The following is an 18,317-nucleotide window of genomic DNA, read 5'->3' on the forward strand; positions in this document are numbered from 1 at the left end:
GAAAGAGCTCTAAACCATATCCAGTTTTCCTTATTCAACTTCCTCTACCCTCATCTATTTTGTCATATGATTACAGAAGTTTCTGTGTGGAAACTATGTTCCAGATTAGGCTGCTTTGAACCAGCAATGGGGACAGGATCTTTGTGGCTTGAGTACTGATATATAAATAAATATATATATATATAGAGAGAGAGAGAGAGAGTTGTGTGTGTGTGTGTGTGTGTGTGTGGTATTTAACTGAGTGTTGATGTGTTTCTCATTTTCCTTTTCACTTTTTGCTGTAGAAGGCCAGTATATTCTAAGGCCTAGTATGACCCAGTTTAGTTGTTCTGTTATCATGGGTGTTGCTATTCAAGTAGGTTTTACTCCAAGACAACCCATTAAAATCAAGTGACCTAACTTAGTCATGTTTATTCGTTTGAATGGGTCTACTGTGGGTCTACTGGAAAAAGGATGATCAAACTGGGTTGTGTCATCAGGGTTAAAAGTGCATTGCTTGTTGCTGAACTTTCAGTCCAATCCAGAAAATATATTAAAAAAGGATAACGTAATGCAACATTGGTTGAAACATGTTTGGGATTTTATTCTATTAGCATTTTATTTTATTTTCTGGCAACCCCAGTTCAGTGTTTGATAACATTGCACATTGGTATGTTTTTCATGTTGTTTTTAGACTGAGTTGAAATTTCTCACAATTTTTCTGTGATTTTTCTTTTTCTCTCACTCCCCTAAAATAAATATATAAATGCCACTTTGCACACTTTCCCCCAAATATTCTCCTCCAGATGGCCACCATTTCCTTCCCAAAATGTGCTGGCATGATGTCTGGGAAACTCTGGCAGAATACAGAAAGGATAGCCAGGTTGCCATCGCAGTTGCAGCAAAGCGGCGACTGGAGAAATGCAGGGAAATTGCCCTCCCATTTTCTCTACCCATAAACAGTGTAAGGAACATCAAGAGGCCATTTGTACAGAGCTCCATAGCTGTCAACTTACAGATTTGAAAATAAGGGACCAGCAGCCTCAGAAATAAGGGATCAGCAGCCAAAATAAGGGATTTTCCGGGCACAGGTATGTTCGACTTCTGAGCCCTTCTGAGCCAAAGGCAGAAAGCCCAGCCAGCAGCCAAACGAAGCCTCATCAATAAGAGACAGCAGCGGGACATGGCGCTGGGATAAGGGACTATCCCGCCAAATAAGGGACGCTTGACAGCTATGCAGAGCTCTGCATAAAACTTGATAGAAGTTGGGTGTACAGCACCCCTGGCTCTTGCAAACCTTCTGTACTGACTCAGCCGCTGCATTGGTTCTTCGATTCAGCCCAAAGAGCTCACCATGTAACTCTTTGTCTATCTTAAGAGTAGCGTAAATGTTTGAATAAAGCTTGAGATCCACTTAGAGAGAATCTAATCTTCACACTTAAGAGCAATAATTTCCATACCTTTCATGATTAAAAAGAACTGCCTGTGGAATGCTGCCTTTGTTAAGCTTCCATCTCACAGAGGCTCCAATCCTTTTGCCCAGAATTAAAAATGCACTTTCAGTCGTTGCACCATCGCTCTCGCACACTTCGTCATGTTTTGCAGTCTCAGGTTGGTGCATCAATCAGCATCAACCCATTTCTGTTTGTGCAAAACCCCTCGGGCCTCTAGGCCATAAATAAATCTGGGTTTTTTGCTTTGTGTAGCTACAGCAGCTGAGCTGATTTCAGGTACTATTGACAAATATAAAGTACTCACGCGGCTAGCCTGAATGCTCGGCTTTTGCCTAGCATGCATGTAGCATGGCTTCTTATACAGTTCTGAGTATCGGCAGCATTTTGTATGCAGGAACTGCTGACGCAGAAAACAACATGCATCACATAACGTCCCAAACCTCTGTCCAGATTTACTTCCTTTTTTCTTTTACTGCCAATTTGACAGGAAAGCAAATGGGCCAATCTTCCTAAATCTCTGAAAGCAGGCATAATTGCCCAACTACTCTTAGCTCGGGAAATGTAGATGAAAACATTTCAGAGTAAGTCTGCGTTTAGAGGTTTGAAAACAGATAGCCAAATATTCAGCCACGGTCTGATTCAGGAATACCCTTTATTCTGTTAGCCATACACAGAAGGTATCTCTTCTGTTTCCGTCTTTCTGTGCTCTGAAAAGTTCAGAACACTTAACCATGATTTTCACAATGCAGTTCTGGATAATGGTTGCGTATCACATGTGCAGTTGGCTATATTGTCAAAGAAGTTTGTGCATCCAGTTGCCCTCTGCTTGCTGCTTGCTTGGGGACACTTACATCTGGCGCCACAAAAAATCACTGATTCATAGCATCCTTGCCTACTTTGGGAGCCACTGATGGAAGCACAAATCAAATTAATGCAAAGATGGGCATTCTCTCACTACCCCTGTGTATGGTATATTGTTTGCAAGCCCCCTATTGATCCCAATGGTGTAGTAACAAGAGAATGTTTCTCCATGACCCATCCAGGCCAGCAATTTGTTGCTAACAGTAGCACTGGGAAGTAGCAGAAGATTATTGCTTCCCAGATTTTTGTGCTCGAATCTGGATGGACATCTTGCAGTGTTATCCTTCCAACAATAACATTGCCCATCTTCTTCCATTGCTTTTATGTTTCACCAATAAGAAACCTACAACAAATACTGTTCTATACAACAGATTTCCCTGCATCAGCCAGGACAGGATAAGATGATCTTTGAAGTCCCTTTCGATTTTATGATCAGTGCCTTTATTCTATGTATACAAAGACACCCATCGATCCTTGCGGCATCTAGCTTCATTTCTACCTTGCAAGCATCTTGAACGGTGGCAGTGTAGGTGTTCAGAGATGGCTGGTGCCCATTGGAGCTAGAAGGGCAGAAGACAAGGAACTAACCATTAGGTGGAGGCAGAGCCAATGAGAGGCAGAGCCAATTAAGTCTACTTTTGCCACCACCCCTTGCTGAGTTCTATGACACTGAGATTAAGGAAGAGGACGAAGCTGGCAGCCAGGGATTGGTTAAAAGCAAGAAGGCAAGCAAGTGTAGGCAGACTGGGTTTGGTGGGGTACTGCCCCACCCCCCCAAATGGACCAGCCTTCATTGTGTTTTGATTTTTCACGCTCTGTTTCCAAAGGTCTCCCCCTTCTTGGCTTGCTGGGTCAATGTGATGCTGAATGCAATGGTGCCCATTTCTCTTAAACAACAACAACAACAACAACCCTTGAGTCAAGACAAATTTAACTTAAGCTAGAGAAGGACTGGACTCTTCTCTTCTCAGTTGGTCCCTTACCTTTCCCGCCCCGACCTGGCCACAGTGATCCATGCGACAGTCACCTCCAGGCTTGACTACTGTAATTCGCTCTACACGGGGTTGCCCTTGAAACTGTCCCACAAACTCCAGCAGGTGCAGAATGCTGCAGCGAGGCTCCTCACTGGGTCCCTGCTATGGGAGCATATTCACCTAGTGCTTTACCAGTTGCACTGGCTCCCGGTGGAGTATAGGGTCAGGTTCAATGTGCTGGTCTTGACCTTTAAAGCCCTTTGTGGCTTAGGGCCCTCGTATCTACAGGACCGCCTCTCCTGGTGTGCCCTGCAGAGGACCTTAAGGTCCATGAATAACCATAGTTTAGAGGTCCTGAGCCCTAAGGAAGTCAGACTATCCTCCACCAGGGCTCCGACCTGGTGGAATGCTCTGTCCCGTGAGACTAGGGCCCTACAGGATTTAACCTCCTTCCGTTGGACCTGTAAGACAGGGCTATTCCACCTGGCCTTTAATTTGAACTCAGCCTGATCTTTTATTTCCCTTCTCTTCCCTCCCCCTCCCCTTTTATGAAGATTACCCACTCTGAGACCCCACAGCTAATTCTCCCCTGGCCTCCTCACTGGCCCAAGTAGGACCAATTCAGCCAGCTAGCCCTGGGGATTATCTAATGTTTATTTCCCCTAAGTAGATTTTTGATTTTTGAATTTTATTGTTATTCATGTTTTTATACTGTATTTTATGCTGCTTTTATAATTAAGCGTTTTAAATTTGTTGTTAGCCGCCCTGAGCCCGGTTTTTGAACCGGGAAGGGCGGAATATAAATAAATTTATTTTTTTGTCGTTGTTGTTGTTGTTGTTGTTGTTGTTAACTCCTTCCACCCACCCCAGGCAACCACTTACTTTCCCAGTGGCCGTAACACCACAAAGGAGGGAGGAATTTCTCCCTCACCCTTCAGTTTGTTGTTGTTGCTGCTTCTGCTAATGCAGCAACTCCTGGTGTGAGGAATCCTGAGGAAATCACCATTTCTCAGTGATCTCTGTGTCTGCCTTGCTGACATATTGCACCAGTTCTGGGGGAAACCACCCTTGTCAAACCACTTATGGAAGTGGGGAGGGGGGGCACATTCGGAAGTAATTTGTTATATGTCTCTCCAGCTCAAAATGAGGGGAAAACCAAAATCCTAGTTGCAGTGGTGGGGGTCTTAGTTGTAAGTGCTCACACAGGACTGAATCGTACCATTGCTTTATTTTACAAAAATGCAGAACTCAAACTGAGTGTATTTTACTGCGGCGACAGAGCACCGGAAGCTGTTTTTCTTAGCCTGATAATTCTTCACTGTGCATACAACAAAGGTTGAGGTTTCCCTTACCATTCCAAAGGCAACTGGGGACAATCTGGCATCTGTATGTTAAATCTGTAGGCAGCTTCAAAAACATTTCCCCCTCATTCTTGCTTCTTTGTTGGCAATGCATGTAAATTATTCTGAAAATGCGAGGGGGAGTAGGATTGTGGCGTGATATTTGAATTCTGTGTCTGGGGATACAAAAGAGAGAAATACGTTGATGGCCATTCTGTGCAATTAACTATGTATGTACAATTGTATTTACATTTTTAAATAGCCAGTTAGATTAAAAAAGAAAACTTGTGTCCTTTCCCCACCTCATCTAATAAAATATATTAACTTTCTAGGTGGTTTACATAATACAAATTTATTTGGATTTCAACATATTCAAAACACTTTCAAAAATTGACTTCTTGATTTATCAGTAGTGTATTGTAAAAAAAAAAGTATGACTTTTTAGTTTGACAGTGCAAATCTATTTATGTTGCACTGTGTTCAATGCGTCTTAATGTAGGAATGCAGTTTAAGTTTGCACAGGATTGCCTGATTACTGGTCTATGCAGTTCAGTATTGTCTACACTGACTGCCAGTGGCTGTCCGGGGCTTCAGGCAGAAGCCTTTCCCAGCCCTGCAGAGAAATGCTAGGGAAGATGATGATGATTAAATTTTTTTGCCCGCCCTTCCCTGGCAGGTCCTAGGGCTGGTTACGAAAAATTAAAATGGAAATTTTAAAAACAGTTAAACCAGAGTACCACTGCAGGAATAGGGCGGGTTTTGCAAACACACATCTCAGGTGTCAAAGGCCAGGATAAAGAGATGAATCTTCAGCATTTGCCAAATGCTCTACAGTGGCACCTTGGTATTCGAATGGGTTGGCTCCTGAATGTCGCAAACCCAGAATTCTTGTTTGCAAACGTTTTTCGGAAGCTGAACGTCCGATGTGGCTTCTGCTTGAGTGCAGGAAGCTCCTGCAGCCATTTGGAAGCCACGCCTCCCCCCCCCCGAATGGTTTTGGGAGTCAAACGGACTCCCAGAACGGATTAGGTTCGAGAACCAAGGTACCACTGTATAGTGAAGAAGCCAAATGCACCTCCCTGGAGAGGGAATTCCACAACATCCACGGAGAAGAACGTCTTCTTAGGGCCTGCTCTGCTGATCTTAACACCCAGGATGGTCTGCAGGGAAGGAGTGGTTAAGAGCGGTAGTCTTGTAATCTGAGGAACCGGGTTCGCGTCTCTGCTCCTCCACATGCAGCTGCTGGGTGACCTTGGGCCAGTCACACTTCGTTGAAGTCTCTCAGCCCCACTCCCCTTACAGAGTGTTTGTTGTGGGGGAGGAAGGGAAAGGAGATTGTTAGCCGCTTTGAGACTCCTTAAAGGGAGTGAAAGGCGGGATATCAAATCCAAACTCTTCTTCTTCTTCTCTTATTCTTGCATATGTTTGGGGCCTAAGTTGCTTAAGGCTTTAAACACTAATGTGAGCACCTTGAATTGGGCCTGGGAGTGAACAGCAAGCCAATGTTTTAGGATGGGAGTTCTGTGCATTCTGAATGGAAACCCTGCTGCCTTTTGGACCAGCTGAGACCCTCTTCAAGGGAAGCCCCATGTAGCACTGCAGTAATCCAAGCCGGGAAGTTAGCAGAACATGAAGTACTGTGGACAAGTAATATTTGTGCAAAAGGGGCTGTAGTTGGCGAACCACCCATAGGCCATGGGATTGATTCTGGGACCTTCTGCAAGCAAAGAGGATGTTCTAGCACTGAGCCACAGCCTTTCCCCAAGTAGCTGCACCCTTAGCTCTTTCAGGCTTGATAGGTCTTGCTGAGTGGAGTCACTTTCCTCCTAAAGAAGAGAACTCGCTTATCATCAGATCAGTATTCATTACTTTCCCTGGGCTACTTGGAAAGTTCCATAGCGAAGGAATAAAAATGGCACAGGCTCCCTCCCATGGCTTGCTTCCAACCTCCACAGCCTGCTGCTAAATCACCTCCGCTGTAAAAACGAGCAATTCAAAGCATTGTGAGATCTATCAAAATGCTTTTTTCATTAGGCAGGATGGATAGAAGAGAGTGGGGAGGGGGGTTAGCACACTTTAAAAAACATTTGACACCACCCGGCTCCCGAGAGCTCTCGCAAGCGATTGCCAGGTGGGCTTGAGATAGTGTTTTTCTTCTTAATCTTTCTACTGCTCTGGCTCTTGTAGTCACAGACTGATATCAAATTGTGTTGTTCCCACTGGTGCGGCGTGTTTTCATTTCCTCATCCTAGCAACGTCTCTCTCCCAAGACGCCGCATTCACTTTTGAAATTTCAATTTCACTGGGAAGAATCGGCGAGCTTCTTGAGGCTCTAATCTGGGGGGGGGGGGGACGGAGGGGAAAGGAAACCGGCGGGATGTTTTCGCTTGTGTATATTCTCTGAGTAATCTGTAAAAATGGTGGAACACCTGGGGCCTTTTCTAGTTGCAGCACAGTTGTAACACGAAGCAGAAGCAGTTTGCTGTTGGTGTCATGACGGCGCCTTGATGGTTTAGTTAAAATGTTAAGCCAAGGAGCCTTAACAAATTAATGCAGGCTTCGTTTCACAAGCTGTAGATATCGAAATGTCTTCTGCATGGCAACCTGTGACAGGTGAGGATAAACTGGGGCCTTCCTAGATGTTGATGGACATCAGCTCCTATCATCCCTGACCAGTGGCTGTGCTCTCTGGGCCTGATGGGGTCCAACAACATCTGGAGGGCCACAGGTTCCTCACCCATGCTCTGTGACCACAATGAAGCCCCGGTCGGCATGGCCAATAGGGTGGCAACATCTGGAAGGCTTCAGTTGCAGTTGTGGCAACATCTGGAAGGCTTCAGTTTCCCCAGTCCCGCTTCGTAATTAACTCAGTCCAGTGAAGGTGATGAATATGTAGGTCCCATTTGAACCAGCGGGATGTTAAAAATCCCAGTTTGCAATTTAAGTTTTCAGTCCTATATATGCACATACTTTGGAGTTAGCCCCACTGAAGTTATTGGGCTTTTCCCCCCATGAGGAGACATGCCTGAGATTTGACTGCAAGATCCATTCGTATCATTTCAGGGAGACTTACAGTAAGCAAGCCTAACTTTGTCTGGGTTGCATCCAATGTGTTTAGGAACTGGATGCCAGGATAGTATCAGAGCAGAAGGTTATGTGATTGAGAAGACATATGTTTCTAAAATGATGGTTAATTGCAGGATATGCAAAATGCTGCAATCTGGCCTGCGGAATATGGGTACGATGTGCTGAATTATTTTTTGAGAGGCTTTCCAGACATCATTTCTCAAGACACAAACTCTCTTCATTTCTGCTGAGCTCAAAATGTGAGAAAGGGGGAAATGGGGCGGGTTTTGGCACAAAGGGTTTAATGAGTAATTACCATGTCAGATGTGATGGTCTGTTAGTTTTTAAACTAAAATCCTCCTCAGAGAGTTTCGACATATCCAAGCAAAGCAATTGGCTCATGATGGAGGTCTTATTTCATAAAACCAACAGTCTCCCCTACTGTTCAGAAAAAACCCACCTTCAAAATAGCAGCATGTGATATATAGGTAAAGGTAAAGGACCCCTGGGAGGTTAAGTCCAGTCAAAGGTGACTATGGGGTTGCGGCACTCATCTCGCTTTCAAGCCGAGGAAGCCAGCATTTGTCCACAGACAGCTTTCCAGGTCATGTGGCCAGCATGACTAAACCGCTTCTGGCGCAACAGAACACCATGACAAGTGCCAGAGTGCACGGAAATGCCATTTACCTTCCCGACGCAGTGGTACCTATTTATCTGCTTGCACTGGTGTACTTTCGAACTGCTAGGTTGGCAAGAGCTGGGACAGAGCAATGGGAGCTCACTCTGTCGTGGGGATTCGAGCCACCGACCTTCTAATCAGCAAGCCCAAGAGACTCAGTGGTTTAGACCACAGCACCACCCGCGTCCTGCATTTAATGTGATGCATATGCATTCACAATATATTGAGTGGCATCTAAGTCTTACTCGGAGTAGACCTATTGAAATCAATGCATTTAAGTTAGCCATGACTGCTGCAAAGCTCGTATAGGAGCTCTGCCCCACCAAGAAAGCCACTTCTGATCACTGCACATTAATGTACCTGGGGAGTTCCCAGTGTGGTGTAGTGGTTAAGAGTGGTAGACTCATAATCTGGTGAACCGGGTTCGCTTCCCTGCTCCTCCACATGCAGCTGCTGGGTGATCTTGGGCCAGTCACACTTCTTTGAAGTCTCTCAGCCCCACTCACCTCACAGAGTGTTTGTTGTGGGGGAGGAAGGGAAAGGAGAATGTTAGCCGCTTTGAGACTCCTTCAGGTAGTGATAAAGTGGGATATCAAATCCAAACTCTTCTTCTTCTTCTAATACAGCAGTTTGACTTCACCCCCAGAGACACAATCCATTGTCTCTCAAGACAGACGGATGCCAGCGACCCAACAGTATCATTATACAAATATGTGGGTCCCTACTGCTCCACCCTTTCAAGGAACTATCAAGGGGTGCCTGTGCATTTTGGGCACATCATAGATGCTTATCCTCACATGTCGCCAACTTTTGCAGGTCAACAAAGGCTGAGGCTTTAACTCCTTCCATGCGCATCGTGCTCAGAGAACCTGGTGGATTTAATTGCTTCTGCCACAAAGATGAATGCCTCCCACACCACTCCCTGACAGTCAGCAGTGCCTCTTCATTAGTTGTCAGGAGCAGGAAACCTCAAGGGCATTGATGTTACTTCAGTTGAACTAATTTTGCCTGTGATGTCTCACACGGTGAGCAGGGAGGTTCTTATTGCGTGGCCATAGGACATTTTGTTGTATTACGGTCTCCATTTCCCATTATCAGAAATGGCCATAATTATGCCACCAGGTCCTCCTGTCATGGGCTGTCATTCTTTTTGCTGTTCTTCCTCCAGAAGTTCAAGGGAATCTGTGACTTCCAGACTGATGGCTCTATTTCTAAACCATGTCACTTTCATATGTGTCCATTCACAATTCTGTTACTTCCTTCTTCTGCATTAACTTGGGAAATAGATATGCATGAATCATAGAATCGTAGAATTATAGAGTTTGGAAGGGAACCCAAGCGTCATCTAGTCCAACCTTCTGCAATCCAGGAATCTCAACTAAAGCATCCATTACATGTGGCCATTGAACCTCTGCTTGGCTGGAGATCTGTACTGCAAAGTTTGGAGAAGTGAGAATTTCAAAGGATAGCTGTGCTTCAGTTGGCATATTGTTTCTGAAAGTGTGAATTAGGTAGGCTCACTTTTAAATGGAAAATTAATTTAATTTCCCTCCCCATCCCTTATGAATTTGTATCATCGCCATCATCATCATTGCTCATGATCAGGGTTCCAGCTAACCAGCCATGCTATTTTCCAGGATACCCTAGAAAAGTGGTTCTCAACCTGTGGGTCCCCAGATGTTGTTGGACTACAACTCCCATCATCCCTGAGCTCTGGCCTTGCTAGCTAGGGGTGATGGGAGTTGTAGTTCAACAACATCTGGGGACCCACAGGTTGAGAAAGGCTGCCCTAGAATCATAGACTCTTAGAGCTGGAAGAGACCTCAAGGTTCATCTAGTCCAACCCTTTGCAATGCAGGAATCTCAGCTAAAGCATCCATGACAGATGATCATCCAACCTCTGTTTGAAAACCTCCAAGGAAGAAGAGTTCACAAACTCCTGAGGGAGACTGTTCTACTGTCAAACAGCTCTTACCGTCAGAAAGTTTTTCCTGATGTTTAGTTGGAATCTCCTTCCTTGCAACTTGAAGCCATTGGTTCAAGTCATACCCTGGAGAAAACAGGCTTGTTCCCTCTTCCACGTGACAGCCCTTGAGATATTTGAAGATGGCCATCATATCATCTCTTTTTGAGGCAAAACATTCTCAGCTCCTTCAACCATTCCTCATAAGGGTTCCAAATCTTTGATCTTCTTGAAGAACCACATGAACCTTCATATCTATGTATTTTCGGTTATGTTTATGAATGTTGCCTTGCTTCTGCCTCACATCATTGACTTTCTACAATGGGATGGGACAATGCACTGTGCACTGATTCTGCACCACATGCATGTTGGCTATTTGCAGCTTAGTAGTGCTGCAGAGCGCTTGCTGGGGAGACCATGCATAACAAGGGACTCAAAAAAACTTTAAAAAGGTTTTAATAACAAAAACAAAAACTCCTTTTACACTAAAGATAACAACAACAAACATGACCCAACCACCAACCCATCCCCCAGGGAAATGGGAGAGCTAGGTGCTGCTCCTTATATACTGTACCCAACTGCTGACGCAGCTTGATCAACACAACATAGCAGCACCTGCTATGTTTCACAGCTGTAAGACTGGGTCTCGTTACATGCCCTGGCCCTTAAAGACATACACAACTTGTGAAACAATAATGAACCTTCACATTTTAAAGTGACCATTCAACAATGCCATGGTAAAATAGAGATAAGAAAGATGGTAACAGCTCCATGTCTCTTGTAAGAGTGGCTCACTGGTAGAGTTAAACTGGGTACGTAGGTGGTAGGATTGCATCCTGAAACCATGAATGGAAGTCATATTCTCACTTCCTACAAGTTTTCACAATGCTATGGACCATAAGGTATAACTAATGAGGTGAGCAAGCTTTTGATTGCATCTGGGAGCAGCACAGATTAAAACTCTGCATGTGAATAGGTGGCTGGGGCTTTGCTTTTGGAAAAGAAAAGGCATGAATACTCTAGGCAGGTATTCATCTGAGAGAAGCAGAAGAAAGGATAGCAGGGGGGGGGGGGAATTCTGTTAAGGATTCTGAAAAAGCATTCACAACAATAATTCTCATTTTTGCAACAAGAGCAGGCCAGACTAATAAAAATCCATATCAAGATATTCCCTGATTTCTGTCTTCTCTGAGTGTGGATGGGGGAAGAGATTTGAATCAGTTCACATTTAAAGAGGAACCTACCAAACATTGCAAAACAATGCAAAAACAAAGACACAGCAGTCTTTCAGAATTCTCCAAATTTTACCAATATTTACAAAAATGCATATGTTAGGGGAAAGTGTGCATAAAAACAAATAGATTCGCGAAAATGTCATCAAAAATGCGTTATATTCTGGAAAATGCTTCCAAGAATGTGTGCATTAGTCAAAGAGTGCATAAAAAAAAGTGTTTATTGGGAGAAATTCATAGTAAAATGCAGGAAAATTTTCATGTGGTTGATGATGATGATTAAATTTGCTGCTGAAATGCGGAGACCAAAATTTAAGACTGAAAAAATGAGAAACTGAGACAATTTAAATCAGCCATCCCCAACCTTTGGCCCTCCAGATGTTTTGGACTACAATTCCCATCATCCCTGACCACTGGTCCTGTTAGCTAGGGATCATGGGAGTTGTAGTCCAAAGCATCTGGAGGGCCGTAGGTTAGGGATGCCTGATTTAAATCCACAGATTTGTTAATCCCTATCTCCTAGCGAAATAAATGGAAACTTTTTTTTGCTATAGGATGGGTTTGGAGAGGAAAACGTTGTCATTGTCATTGTCACCATCAATTCTTTTTATTATATTATGGATTAGGCAGCTGGTGCTAGCAGGAGTGCTGCTAACAGTCATACCTCTTGGTCATTCATTGATATGCAAGCACACTGTTTTCTTTCCTCCGTCTTTCCCTTTTTTTAAACAACAAGGAATGGATCTGTGATGCTGTGCCTGGGCTCTCTTCACTGCATGGAGCTACTAATGTCCAGCTACCTGCTGAGCAAAGGCATGCAGATCAGCTGGTTTTCCCTGTATGTTGCCTACAGTCTTGAAGTCCTAAACTAGGATATTTCAGCCGCCATTAACCTTCCCTGCAATCTGCTCATCTGATCGGAGATTACAAAGGGGGCCAAGGAGAAGACATGGAACCTGGAGAAATGCCAGTGAACTAGATAGGGAGCTGCGTCCAGCCCAACATCTGGAGGTTCCTCACCAATGGTACAGCCGGAATTCAACAAACCTGCCTTCAGAAAACACTAAAGACCAAACCTCAGCTATGGGCAACAAGGAATGGTCTTTTCTTCACCAGTCAGATTCTGGATTCCCATCTCTTTCCTAGGATTAAGGTTTAGTCCTCACATTATCTCATGTAGGTGAGATCTGAGGGTGAGCTAAGCGTTGCCTCACAAGCATGCTGTGGGAAAGACCTCGTGTCCTTAGGATTTCTTGAAAACTGCAATGTCTAAAAATGCTTCTTGCAGAGTATGCAAGCTTATTTACAAGAACACAGCATATACTTGTGGTGGCAGTGCTGACAGGCAAACATTGCACAGCCTTGAGGTTGCATAGATCGGGGTTGGCAAAAATTTTTAACCACGGGTGTGACATTACCATATATGAGAGAGTGCTGGAGGGGAAATAGTTAAATAGGCTGCACAGACAGGACCCAGGGGGGTGGAGTCAGTGGGTCTATAAAGGAGTTCTGGGAGGAGTTCTGGGGGTTAGTTTGTTGGGAGTTGTGGGTGGGTAGTTGGTTGGTTTTTGAGTGGGTTGGCTGGTTGGGAAAGGCAGTTGGTAATAGAGAGACAGTTAGGGCATTGGTCTGTGAGTGTGGGGTGGTAGCAGAGATAGAGAGAGGAACATAAGACTAAAAAAGTAAAGAGGAACACTGTTTGGAAGGCTGTAATAGTTTTGTTTTAAGTCTGAAATAAAATACACTCTTCTTTATGAATTGAAAAGCTGACTGAGACTGAAGTGATTTTACCAGGGTGGACCTGGTTGGTGGCAGCGGATTAGTGGTGTACGGGTCAATAGTCCGTGAGACAACCGGGGGCTCTGTACGAATGCCACAACGGGCTGTTCCTCAGACCTTGTGGAGGGCCAGAGAAGCAGCACCGTGGGGCTGGAAGAAGAGGCAAAGGGGGCAAGTAGTCCTCCTCCCCACCCCCCAGCCCCAGCCGCTGTGTTTACCTTCCCAGGGGCTGCCGCCACCACCGCTGCTGCTTCTCGTGGGTAGGCAGAACGAGCTCATCCACTCCACTCTCTGGCTCACAGGAGCACTAGGGTGGCAATGGAGGGTAGATGAGCTGCATGAAAGGGCTGGCTCTGGAGAGGGGCTGCTTAAAATGGCACTCAGCCAGCTCAGCCCAGCCTCCCTCCTCCTCTAGGCAGGGCAAGGAGAAGCCAGGAGGAGGGAGGGAGGAGGCGCTGCTGCGGTGTATGCGAGGGAGGGGGGAACGGCGCAGGAAAAAAAAAATGGTGCAGCCCAGCCCAAATGAACAAAATCCCCAACTGATCCACGGACCGTCCGCAGGCCGGATCCTGAAGGCAATTGGACCTGATCTGGCCCGCAGGTCTTAGTTTGCCTAGTTTGCCGACCCATAGCATAGACAGTTAGGAACATAGTGTTAGAATTCCTGCTCCATGATTGCAGTCATGGGATTGTTGTCTTTCACATGATGGTGTATGTTTTGACTCCACAGAGTGGGAAGTGATGGAGACAGGATGTTTGTGTCACTGTGTTCCGTGAAGTGGAACTATTGTCCTTTGTTCTCTCTCTTTGCTGTCTGATGCTAGAGAGAGAGAGGGAGCCATGTTGCAGTGCTCCGTGTGTGTTTATATGCAAATAAAGTAGATTAGCCAAAATGCTGAGTTGCTGAGGTCTGTTATGCAAGCTGCGAAGACTCTTCAGATCCCTAAGTGTGCTGATGTCTGTTGGCATCGGTTGCTGTGATGTTTGGGCAGAAGAAAGCTTTTGAAGCTCCTGAATGAAAGACCAGGAGGGAGAGAACATGCCAGTTGGGCATGTGTCTCTCTGCCATGGTCCTACTTGAGTGTAGGACGAGCTCCTGACACATAGGAGGTGCCTTATAGCAAGCCAGATGGCTGGTTCATCTAGCTCAGTATTGCCAACACTAATTGGCAGAGTCTTTTCCAGCCATACATAGAAATCCCAGGGATTGAAGCAAGAACCTTCTGCAAGCGAAACATGTACTCTACCGCTGAACTATGATCCTTTCTTTCAAAACGCTGCTTAGTCCACAGGTAACGTTGACATTCAAGTGACCTTTGCATGGGCCCAAAGATGCCACAACTGGATCTGCCCAAACATGTTTAGCTTTCAATGGCACATGCCAGACCTTATCAACTGAAAAAGATGTGGTAAAGCTATCTTGTACGCTCTTACGTTTTAAAAAAGTTATATAGATATAATATATATGCATTAAAAAGGGATGGATGCATACACACATTGTTGCTGGCATCCATCTGACTCGGGAGACGATGGAGGAGCACGGCTTTGGGCTGAAGTCAAACTGTTGGGAGGTTGTAGCGCCTGCTGTGGCTGTAGAGCGATACGGGAGAGACATGTTTTATTGCAACTGGGGCAGATGAAGGCTTCTGGTTCTGCTGCTGCAGATGCACAATGGCGTTTCTTCTCTCTGTGGTCACTCCTCCTCTGGTCACTCCTGTGGATACACGACCTGTCTACATCCAGGCACTATGGTCATCTGCAAGGGATTCCCACATGGCAGGGTTAATGTTGCCAATCTTCATGTTGCATCTTGTGATGGCCTGGGATTGGGAGCCAGAGGAGTCTCAGTTCGCACCAGATCCTTTGCCTCAGGCGGCTGCTGAACCTAGTCTGGGGCCTGATTCTGAAGAGCCCCAGTATGCACAGGTTCCCCTGCAACAAGCACCAGCTTGTCAGGGGCCTGAGCCTGCCCTGGCTCCAGATGTGGGGATTACCTCGTTGCCTCCAGCTGGGCCATCACTTACAGCTGCTCCACTACCAGTTGGGTCAGGAGAGGCTGAGGCGGCCCCTGGGTCTAGTAACGCACCGACGTCTCCCGAGCTGCAGAGACTCAGGTCTGAGAGAAGGAAAGACCTGGGTACTCGCAGGAGGAGTGCTCGCCTTCGGGTGAGACAGGGAGGTGAGTCACTGGGGGATCAGGACTGGCCGTTACCCCGACAGAGATAAAAGGCTGCTGGACCCCACCCCAGGTTGCAGGAGCAACATTGCTGTTTGCCAGAACCTGCCTGTGATCCTGTGCCTGACCTTGCCTGGTTTCCTGCCTCACTGACTCCTCGCGGAACCCTTGGATTTGGGACCAGACCTGGACCGCGTTGCTCGGGTTACCCCCAGGCCCAGCACACATCTGCAGACATCTTTGTAACACAGAGTTGGTGTGCCAACAGGCCTGGTGCCTGAAGCCAGCTCCCCTTGAACAGGTCCTTGGGGATTATGCCATCTTCCATTCTGTCTACATGACCAAGCCAGTGCATACCCAGTTAATCCAGGCAAACTTTTCTTCTGTTGAAAGCTTTTAGAGATCAATTTATCAGTTAAGCATTGCAGTCCCAACTGATTCAGGAGTTTCATCTGTAAGGGATGTGAAAGGAGGAATGGAGAGTGGTGTTATTTAAGACTGATCTTGTGTGCAGCAAGGCTGGTTACCATCCTCTCTTATTGCCATGTCGTTGTCCTGATTAATCTGGAAAGTTGTTAGGAACACATAAATTCAGAACTCAGCACACGCACTTAGGCCACAGTCCAACATGTTCTTTAGTGCGCTCTGGGGCCCACGGCAATCAACTCTGCATTGCCTTGTAGTCTCTGTCTAGTCTTAACAATTCAGTAGTACCTGCCGTCTTTGAAAACGAAAATGTGAGGGCAACTTTTTAAACCAAACGCATAGAATGGGAGACATTTGCTGGAAGCATTTAAAGGTAATTGGAGCCCTACCAACCGCAGAGGGCCTGCGAAACTGGCGACTCTTCCTTTAAAAGGAACAATTTACTCCCTGGGAATAGGGAAGGAGCTATTGATTTTAGGCAGATGTCTGCTGCTCCCATGATCTGTAATTGTAAGTGCTACATACTTACTGAAGTAGCTTTCTCGCCGGCCCATACTCCATTTGTGGCCAAGGGGAGAGTCTGCTCTTGAAAATCTTCTCTCTGGGGGTAATTATGAAAAATGCCACAGACCCTTCAGCTCAGGTTTTGGCAGCCTAAGTGCGGAGACTGGAGGGAGGAAATTAACCAGGGAGGTCGATCTTTTCAGCCTGGCAACTGTGGTGCAATGACTACAGTATTGGACCCTGCCATCTGCTGCTATTTGGCACGACTGCTCCACAGGAGGACAGAGCCTGCTATTGTCTTCGACCTTGGCAGAAGAACCTGGCACAGAGCCGGCGAGTCTGCTGCCTTCGAGGAGAGATAGGAAGGGATGGAGGGAGGTTGCCTCAAACTGACAGGAGTCCCCTCTCTCTGTTCTTTGATCTGACAGAACCACTCCGAAAGAAGCGAAGGAGAATTTCTAAGGCGTGCGGTACCTATAACCGGTTGGTTTAAAAACAATGGCACCAGATTTGGGCTGCGGGAGGAATTTGATTCTGTTTGCATTGAAAGATATGCCTGTCTCGCCCACACTTTCTGAACAAGATTGGAACTGAAACAACCGTCCCTTGAAATGTGGACTTCTCTGAATTTTGCGACGCGGTTCAAGTAATGCATACAAAGATGCCCATAGTGTGGTAGTGAAAATACCAAGGTATTTTATCAGGGTGAACTAAGCTTGGCAGGACAGCTTACTCTATGGCATTAACCCCTTCATGCATTAATTAGACTTAAGCATGTCGGCTTTATGAGGCAGGTTATCCCACGTTTAGTCAGTGTGAATTTGCTAGCGTTGTGATTCTTCACGTCCCTCCTGAAGTAGGAGGGTGAACGAATGAGGGTACATGCCCTGCCTCTCCATGCATATGTGAATGAGGAAATCCATGTTCATGTACACGGAAACATCACATGTTGCACAGCCTCTCATTTGGCATACTGCAGCTGCTGTGATAAATCTTAATCCCCCCAATATAACTTTAATTAAAATATCTTGTTACCCTCTTGGCTTTGACACTAGCAGAGCACATGGCTGTCACTGAGTAAATAAATACAGCAGGCAGCAGGAGGTTAAGAGCCTCTGGCAAAGTTTAATAGTGGAGAGGGTGGAGCTCGCTATGATTTGAAATTAGGGATGGCTACAAGCATGTTATTTATTTGAGCGCGCACACACACATACACACACACACCCTGGTAGCTTGCTTGCCTGAGCTTTGCCCTTGCTGTATGCCTGTAGCTTTCATTTGCAAATGTCTGTACCACTAGACAAGTTGGGTCATGCCATTTTTCCTTTGCAATATTACACAAGGCATTTTAAAGTCATGCGTATTAGGTCAAACAAATAGGCTGTTCACCTCCATCCTCCCCCAGCCCTCACTCAAGAAGTGCCAGAATATTTACCTTATGCAAATACTTCTCTGTCCATACATGCAGACCTCAGGAGGGGGGGGGGGCGGAACGGGGAAGTCATTTTCCACTTGAAAGTGTCTCACATCTCTTGAGACTCCTGTCTCTCCACAGCGATAAAAACCACAGTTCAAATATTTTTGGCAGTAAATTTCAATACTTTATGCTCACGGAGTGTCATTATTGGTTTAACCTTAAGGACTGTTTTACCTAGAGCATAAAAAGGTGGGGGGGGGGGAGGAGGAAAGGAATACATTTTTAAACTCCTCCCCCCACCATTCAAAGCCTACATTTCAGTGTATGGAATCCCAATGGAGAGACTTGTGCTACAATCCTATATACATGAGTACAATGGAATTTACTTCCATTCCAGGTAAATGTTTCAATAACTGGTGCCCTGAGAATGCCTCTGAAATCACAGTGTAATGTTGAATGGTGTTTTT

At 45.7% G+C, this 18,317-nt stretch overlaps 1 protein-coding gene and 1 long non-coding RNA gene across 5 annotated transcripts in view; one reads left to right on the forward strand and one right to left on the reverse strand.

Annotated features, from left to right (window-relative positions):
* ARHGAP24 (Rho GTPase activating protein 24) overlaps positions 1-18,317 on the forward strand; it is a 368,221-nt gene that overhangs the window by 142,667 nt on the left and 207,237 nt on the right. The window lies entirely within an intron of this gene.
* LOC310657776 lies at positions 1,393-16,892 on the reverse strand. 2 transcript variants are annotated; one of them, XR_014501925.1, is made up of 3 exons: positions 16,459-16,892; positions 4,621-4,784; positions 1,393-2,854 (listed from the first exon to the last, which is right to left on the reverse strand). It is a non-coding gene; the product is annotated as an uncharacterized lncRNA (long non-coding RNA). The 2 variants fall into 2 exon arrangements; XR_014501926.1 differs by lacking the exon at positions 16,459-16,892 and adding an exon at positions 13,546-13,743.

Source organism: Podarcis tiliguerta (assembly GCF_965153285.1).
Source record: "Podarcis tiliguerta genome assembly, chromosome: 9".
Classification (NCBI taxonomy): Eukaryota; Metazoa; Chordata; class Lepidosauria; order Squamata; family Lacertidae; genus Podarcis; species Podarcis tiliguerta.